Raw genomic sequence first — 9,163 nt, 5'->3', positions numbered from 1 at the left:
TTGATGCTTGGGCAACATGTGATGCGTCACCAACCGGGTCTATGGAACGGTCTGTGGTCCGACATGCTTATAGAGACAACCTACATGCGTTACGGACACGGACCACACGGCATTTTAGGAATTACACTGAAACCAAAGACGGTAAGGAAAAGGGCTTATAGCATGCACATCTGTACTAGGCTTAGACAAGATGTCACAGACATGACAGACGGAGCCAATGACACCCCCGTCACTTTCCACAAGGAGGAATACAAGTCAAGAATCCGCTCAGATGAGAATGACCGCCGCAACCTCCGTGAAAAGCTTTCCTAGAGTATCGACCCACTACATCCAACAGACCATCCAACTGGCATCATCAATATCGTTACTGGTAGGATAGCACCAGAGTCGGTGATTGTACAAATTGCACACGAGCTAGGACACAAGCAAATGATGGAATTCCAAAGAAGTTGGCCGGCTGGTTTCAATCAGACGTTGTCCAAGAAGACTGTCAAAATGGGCGCCAAGCGCAAGTCAGTACGGATCGGGACCAAAGATGTTTATGATCAGAACTTCATCTTATCACGAGTCTTAGGATTACTACAGTCACGACAACTCGACATTCAAACCATCCTGCAATACGAGCTTTCACCAATTCCAACATCCCTGTTCGATGACAATGGTGAAATGAGAATAGGAAAATCGAAATCAACACTGAAGAAACAGCTGCAACTCGAGTCAACAACATCAAAGTCGAAAAGTCCCGAGAGTCCGGAGGCAGAGATTCTTGATGGCTGCGCAGTCCTTTGGGTTATACATTGGCCAAAAACAAGAACCGTTCGGGACATTGTTGATGGATTTATCAGCTATATCACAAGGCGACTGAACAAGTCGATCATTTTCCTAATATTTGGCCGCTATTATGAATACAGCATTAAAAGTGCAGCTCGATCAACACGAGCTGGGGAAAATGCCAGCAGAAAACACCGACTGAGTTTGTCCAGCCCATTGCCATCATCGCAGAAGGTTGTCCTGACTGTAACTGCAAACAAGATTCAGCTGAGAGATATCATCTGCGCTCAACAATTGACGAGGGAGGAGCAACACCATGGCCACCGCCTGGTCATCACTCACAAGGATCCGGTGCCAATAGCAATTTGCAAAGGTGAACATATCGCTCGTGAAGATATACGAACAACTCACGAAGAAGCAGATGTCATAATCATCAACCATCATTGTCCACTTTTATGCAAAATTGAACCTGAACTATTGTCTGACAATGGAGGGACTCAACTCCAACACTAGAACTCTCATCGATATTGATGCCACTGCTCGCAAACATGCCCACATAACTCCCCAGCTACACGCAGCGCATGCGCTGTCAGGGTGTGACACTGTGGCACACCCCTATGGAATTGGCAAAGCGACCATGATCAAAACTCTGGAAAGTGGACATACGTTAACAAACCTCTGTGTTATTCGACATGAACGACATCATAAAGAAATGTAATTCATTTATGGCCGGCTGTTTTGGGAGTCCAAAGACAAAGGTGTCGATGTCCGAAATCAGAATAGATGTGTGGTCGAGAAAGATGGGGAAACCGTAGGTCACAAAGGCAGCAGAACTTAAGTCCCTCCCACCGACTACATAATCATTTGCGGAAAATGTGAGACGGGCTCACATACCGACGGCCATATGATTGCAGCTATCTATCCATACCCCCCTGGCATGGACCCTTGTTATATTGGATATATGCGTTACGCTGATTCTAAAGTACTCGTTCCGGTGACAATTCCTACAAGAGTTCAGCTTGCTCCCCCCGAAGTACTTAAGTTGATTAGGTGTGGCTGTTGCAAAGACAGGCCCTGTGCCACAGCTCAGTGTCAGTGCTATCAAGCACACCTGCCGTGTGCACTGTTCTGCGGGTGTCAAGGTGAGGCCGTCTGCAATGAATACACCATCAGAAGTCGTGCAGCAATCAATCAAAATGATTACGGTGTTTTAGAATCAGAGAACAGATCGTCGCAATCACAATTAGAATACAAACACCGGTAGCAAAGTTTTCGATGAGTCCAAACAGAAATATTTTACTTCGCACAATGTAGACCTGTTGTAGACATTATTCAATGTCTACTAATAATCCACTCCTCCGGCATAGTTGGAAAAATGAAAACCTTTGATACATTACTCCTTACATGAAAAGAGATGAATGTATGAATGTATGATGAATATTGAATAATTAAACCAGAAGGGTGTGCAGCCAACATCCTTCATTCAGATGGTATTGTTGCACCTTATCGAAGTTCCATACATCGAATAAAAAAGGGCCAGCACCCCTCATACCGCATATTCCATGACAAATGATAATTTCATGCAACACAGACATTTAATGCATTGCCCAAAACTGGGCGCATTCAAATTACCGTATCTTTTACGAGCGTAGAAAATGAGATTTGATTGAATGAGATGTACAAGTAATGTAATGAGAGGTACACTTTTTTTTATAACAGCCAGTGCCAAGTTGTATATATGCGATTGTGTTATATTTATACATATAAACTATATAATAATTATAGCAGTTCATTGAAACTAGGAATTCTTGTCTTTTCTCTAGGTCAACCCGAAAAAATTAGCAGAGAATTGGAAAGTTTTAATCCATCCATCCATCCCAAAACGACTGCCAGTGGCATTTTCTTCACAAAAAGACAAAATACTTCTTGATGGTAGTCCGTCACGATGGAGGTAGTACAGTTCATACCCTAGTGATGCTGATCATCAGGTTTACTAGTAGACAGAAATACAATCATGCATACATAGATTATTGAGAGAAAAAGCACCGATGAAATGGACAGCTTGTAATACGGAATATAGGAGATCTTTAACGCGTTATGAAATTATAAGAAAAATGTTGAATTACGCATGACGTCGACCTTTATCATCTTCACGCCATTTCGTATTACTCGAGAAGTGTTCAGGTGCCAGTTATGTATGATACGTCATTTTTAAAGGTCATTATCTACGGACAAAACATTTAGGAAAATAAACCCATTTATATAATAACACTTGCCAGTAATTTGCAAGAGAAAATTGTTGTTATGAAAAAAAACCTTCAAAAAAGTGCATTTTGCGCAATGACCTTGACTTTTCCCAGTGACTTTGACCTTTAACCATTTCTTTATTGCGCTAAAGTGGTAGCCGGGGTGTGAGTAACATATGATTAGTTGTTTTAATTCTGTAAATGCGATTTCTATGTCGGGAGAAAATGCGATTTACAAAAAGACACGTTTTTTGTAAGTGGTTGCCATGGAAACGAAGATATCTTAAATTGCCCAAGGGGGCCAGCCTGGCACCCGACGGATTCTGGACCAGTACACGTCATAGATATGGAAACTGCAAACAAATTGCGTTAAGAACTTATTGCAAGCTTTTCGGCTCTGCCACTGGAGCAGTGGCAAGGTGATCGAATCGAGCACCAATAACGTGACGACGTTGTGCTGATGTTCGTCTCCGCGCAGATGATATCTGACCATGAAGCCCCACTCGGTTCCAGCAAGGACTCAAATTCGAGTTCACTTTGTCCCTTTCGAATGCACGTGGTTCAGAGTAATAAATAATACTTACAGTTGGCCCCTTTTACAGTAGTGGTCAATGCACAGAAAACAAAAAAGAGCTGCAAAAACAGCATACTTGTCTTGTGGTTCAAAGAATTTACTTTTTGGAAGTTGGACAACGATCGTCCATTTGGCTCACTCTCAACGTCGTTCAAAGCTGGACCCACGGACCCATGCTATCGACGCTATTTGTCATCGATGCTCCAAACTGATTGAAGGTGAAACCTCAATGTATTTTTGTCGATTGACTAGACCCCATGTATCGATATCAGTTAAACAAATTAAAGCGCAGAAAAAATAATGCCGTAGATTTCATGGATTAATCGAATTTAGGAATAATCATATCGATCTACGAACGGCTTGTGACGGGTAGCCAAAAGAAACGTTTCCTTTTTGAATGTTTAATCCTTATAACAAATGTCTAGAAACATGTGTTTGTGTTGAGCATGATTTTTGCGTAACCGAGGGGCGTATCACCAAGAACTTATGTAGTAGTCACCGACCCAGGCCCCGGTGGTATCTTTAAGATGCCCGATATTTTATTTTGGAAACCATTTTTCAAACAAGGCTGATGAATTAATGATTATCGGCCAGCAGATTGACGAATTTGATGCTTCGACCGATCAGTGGGGGAATTGCTACATAAACGCTCTGTAATACTTTGCACGTATATTTTATCAAAGTCTTTCAATAAGACACTGATTACACATACATGCACATTTTAGACAGAATCGAAGTGATGATTTTACTTGCTATGAATAAGTTTGTATAATCTTTCTATTCCAGTCAGGTTGTTCTAAGCCAAGACCTCTGTCACAGCCCGGGGAACCGCTCCAGTTGAGCTGTTCTCAGCCAAGAGGTTTGTCACAGCCCGGGGTACTGCGCCAGTTGGGTTGTTCTCAGCCAAGAGCTCTGTTACAGCCCTATGAACTGCTCCAGTTTGGTTGTTCTCAGCCAAAAGCTCTGTCACAGGCCGGGGCACTGCTCCAGTTGGGTTGTTCTCAGCCAAGAGCTCTGTCACAGAACGGGGAACTGCTCCAGTTGGGTTGTTCTCAGCCAAGAGCTTTGTCACAGCCCGGGGAACTGCTCCAGTTGAGCTGTTCTCAGCCAAGAGCTCTGTCACAGAACGGGGAACTGCTCCAGTTGGGTTGTTCTCAGCCAAGAGCTCTGTCACAGCCCTATGAACTGCTCCAGTTTGGTTGTTCTCAGCCAAAAGCTCTGTCACAGGCCGGGGCACTGCTCCAGTTGGGTTGTTCTCAGCCAAGAGCTCTGTCACAGAACGGGCAACTGCTCCAGTTGGGTTGTTCTCAGCCAAGAGCTCTGTTACAGCCCTATGAACTGCTCCAGTTTGGTTGTTCTCAGCCAAAAGCTCTGTCACAGGCCGGGGCACTGCTCCAGTTGGGTTGTTCTCAGCCAAGAGCTCTGTCACAGAACGGGGAACTGCTCCAGTTGGGTTGTTCTCAGCCAAGAGCTTTGTCACAGCCCGGGGAACTGCTCCAGTTGAGCTGTTCTCAGCCAAGAGCTCTGTCACAGGCCGGGGCACTGCTCCAGTTGGGTTGTTCTCAGCCAAGCGCTCTGTCACAGAACGGGGAACTGCTCCAGTTGGGTTGTTCTCAGCCAAGAGCTTTGTCACAGCCCGGGGAACTGCTCCAGTTGGGCTGTTCTCAGCCAAGAGCTCTGTCACAGAACGGGGAACTGCTCCAGTTGGGTTGTTCTCAGCCAAGAGTATTGTCACAGCCCGGGGAACTGCGCCAGTTGGGTTGTTCTAAGCCAAGAGCTCTGTCACAGCCGGGGAAACTGCTCCAGTTGGGTTGTTCTCAGCCAAGAGCTCTGTCGCAGCCCGGGGAACTGCTCAAGTTGGGTTGTTTTCAGCCAAGAGCTCTGTCACGGCCCGGGGAACTGCTCCAGTTGGGTTGTTTCCAGCCAAAAGGTCTGTCAGAGCACGGTGAACTGCTCCAGCTGGGTTGTTCTCAGCCAAGAGCTCTGTCACAGCCCGGTGAACTGCTCCAGTTGGGTTGTTCTCAGCCAATAGCTCTGTCACAGAACGGGACTCTGTTCCAGTTGGGTCTTTCTCAGTGTGACGGGGCAGAATTAACAGTGTCCATTATCATCCAACATTTATGTTCAAATCATATCATCTTATATATAGTTAGTATTAATTTCTAGGAAAGTTATGATTGTAATAATGATGTAATTATTATGATTTAAAGGTACTAAATGATTCGTGATTTGGAAACATTGATTCATGAGCCCATGAGGAAACTATGTTTAAGCATTGTTTAAGTCTTGTCTTGTGTTTAGATCAATAACTGATTGGAAGTGGAATTGACATTAATTATGAATTAAGATCAATGTTCAGTATGTTCTAAGGTTATTTGTGCTGTGTAACTTTGACAGTGTTGAGTCACCAAGTAATTGATTTGAGATAGTTATGTAGTAGAGTTTGCATAAGGTCTTAATTTTAATGTTTTACTCACAATCTGTGTTTTGTATTACAGGGATCGTAAGGTGACCTGTCATTGCCCTTTTCTTTTCTTTTCTTTTTTTTCTTTTTGTTCGGTTCTTTTGGTTGCGTATGTAAACGTGTATATAACATGCTCAAGAATATGCTAGTTGAATAAATATACCATATCCGGAAAGAATCTAGCCTTACTTTAATTCTGCTTGGCTATATCAGCCAAGAGCTCTGTCGCTGCCCGCGAAACTTCTCCAGTTGGGTTGTTCTCAGCCAAGAGCTCTGTCACAGCCCGGGGAACTGCTCCAGTTGTTCCTGACTATTCAAATTACCTCAGTGAAACCTGAGCTGTAGGCGTTGTCTAAGATGGTTCTTTTATCCAATATACAATGTAATAACTTCGATCCTTGCAGAAATAAATGGCACCATTTCAGAAATCAAATGGCATGCATGTTGCATCTGATCTGCATTTCTTCATGATCAACATTTACGCTCGATCAATGCAGGTCTGCTATGCTACTCACAATTGTGGCAGTGTTGTTGTACTTTTTCAATTAATCGAAGATTGACAAAGTGACTGAAATTGATCAAAAGCAAGCCGATAACATATGCGTAACATGAGATACGCGGATGTGACGGAGTCTGGTATCCTCCGATCATGGCTGGTATACATGTAAAAATGTACTTTCGAGACACTTCATTATTAACTTCAGAAACAATTGTCCTGGTACAGCCTTTTGGTTATCGGGTGATCAATATCGGATTTTCTCAAACCTGAAAATTACATTCTACATTACATTTTGGTTTCATTGGCTTGTTTGGCGTCCAACTTTTTAAAAACATATTCGTAAAGTTTCAGGTCTATGATCGACGTCGTCGGTGATTCGCCACTGTTATTCCTGCCAAAATTATTAACCCATCCAATATTGCCATGTTCTAAAACATGTTGTATATCTAATTTAGATGCAGCGTGAAAGAATCGCATAAAAATAGTCAATTTTAACTCTCTTTCTGAAGTAATCAAAGTCATCAAGTTGATAATGATAATCATAGCAGCACTAAATCTGGATAAAGGATTGGGTTTTGAAATCACTATATGTCTGTCTCGAAGCGAGTCACAATTCCTCTGCCCTATACTGTCCGGAGTCGCCAATCTAATTGACGGCACAATCGAGGATCGCTGACCTTGACATATTGATCGACACTGGTGCCGGAATCTCCATCATCACTTCTTCGTTCTGTCATTCGAATGAACTGCTCCGGCTACAACCTAGGAAGCCCCCTAGCATGAGATCGGTTGAGACCGTTAATGTAAATGAAGTTACTTTAAGACTAGGGTGAAGAACGACCCTCTGGTGAGGAGATTGACTACTGCACGTGACAATGATATTGATGGCGGAAGATGCCGGCTTTGCAATTTTCTCGTCAATAATGTCCAAATACGACTTTATTTCTTAGTTGATTTCGAATTTGGTGCATATAAACACTGTGCAGCTACATAAAGAATACATTAATTTGGTAGATTATGTAGATACATGTAGGTACTTCTAATAACATTTTTTTCATAGTCGTAGCGTTTTTTCCGGGTTCTTTATGCAAATGTACATTTCCACGTGGTTTTATCTACGCAGTTTTGCTGATATCCATGCATCGACGTATATACGGTGTTAATCCGATTGTATCAGCCAATAAACGTCGATGGTTCGTTCGACCATTATGCTGCCCTGTTCGGTAGTAGGACAGGTAAATGGAAAATAGAGTAAGTACTAATAAAAGGAGCTGCAGTTGGCACCAACTTTGATGGGGTTTGCACCAACTTTGATGCGAGATCTGACTGATCCGACAATAAGCGGTCAGAAATTGGAAAAAAAATATTCCTGTTAATAATAGGAAACTGCATGTAAGACACTAAGACTTTCCTAAATTTAGCCCCAGAATCCTTCCTAAATCTTCACCCAAAAGTGGTTAGAATTAAAATTCCACCCAAAATGTCGCTAGTAATAAGATTTATCCGTTAGCAACACAGCATGTTGACATATGAATTCTTTAACTTCTATGTTTATGTTACAGTTAATAATTTTTTTCCGTGTAAAAGAATTAAACATAACTCCCGGGTTATACTGTTTTAGAAATAGAAAGGACTGCCTGGCTAAGACTTATGAAAAACCCACTATCGTTTTACCAGAATCACTTTAACATGGCTGTATGCATGGTTTGCAACAACTAACTGGTTGTGGTGTATCCGTTAAAGATAATTTAAGCCACAATGATTAAATCTTGAAAACTTTACAGATACTAGCACGAGGTGAAACAAATTTCAATGAATTAATAACATAAATCGTGAGAAACTTCGACAGTTACTGAGTGAGTTTAAACTAAATGATGAATATGATTTCTCAGTGGGTTGGACTTCCTGGAGTGTACCGGATTACAACCTCAACATAGTCGTTCCAAGTTATTACGTAAAAAAAATCACAAAAAATGCTTACTCTCGAAAGTCGTCGAAAAGAACCTGCCCCCCAATGTTTAAAGAATGATCGGACGATGATATGGATATACGATGGATATATTCACATTCTTCGATGGGGTATCCACCGACCATGTCAACTTGTTTAAAAAAAATGTAATTGATGTTATCAAACAGAAACCATGTCAAACATACCAACAGTTCATGATACTGAAGTGAGCAGGTTACTCAAATTCAGGGATAGAGATTAAATGACTCTATCATAACTTATATTTACTGCATACTTGGTGCCCAGGCACTAACCAGAACTCCTGTTACAGGTCATCCTAGTGCTGAGGATGATGTTCATAAAAAGATTAACAAACTTTTGCAAGATTTTAATGACAAACACGAGGATATTCTAAACCAAGTTGTATAGAAGAAATATTGGTTGTATGAATAACTGGACACTCCGCTTGCCATACCCACGCCGTTTGTCAAGTTATGTCCGTATGTCCAGTTATTCACAAAAAGTATCTTTTTTCAATAAAACCAGGTTTATTTGCAAAAAAACTAAGTTTTTTTCAATAAAACTAGTTTTTTTCAATAAACCTAGTTTTTTTAACCTAAAACATAAGTTTCTTCGCCATCAGAAGCTTTTTGAAATTTTC

Source organism: Lineus longissimus, chromosome 19, assembly GCF_910592395.1.
Source record: "Lineus longissimus chromosome 19, tnLinLong1.2, whole genome shotgun sequence".
NCBI lineage: Eukaryota > Metazoa > Nemertea > Pilidiophora > Heteronemertea > Lineidae > Lineus > Lineus longissimus.
This window is presented reverse-complemented; position numbering follows the sequence as displayed.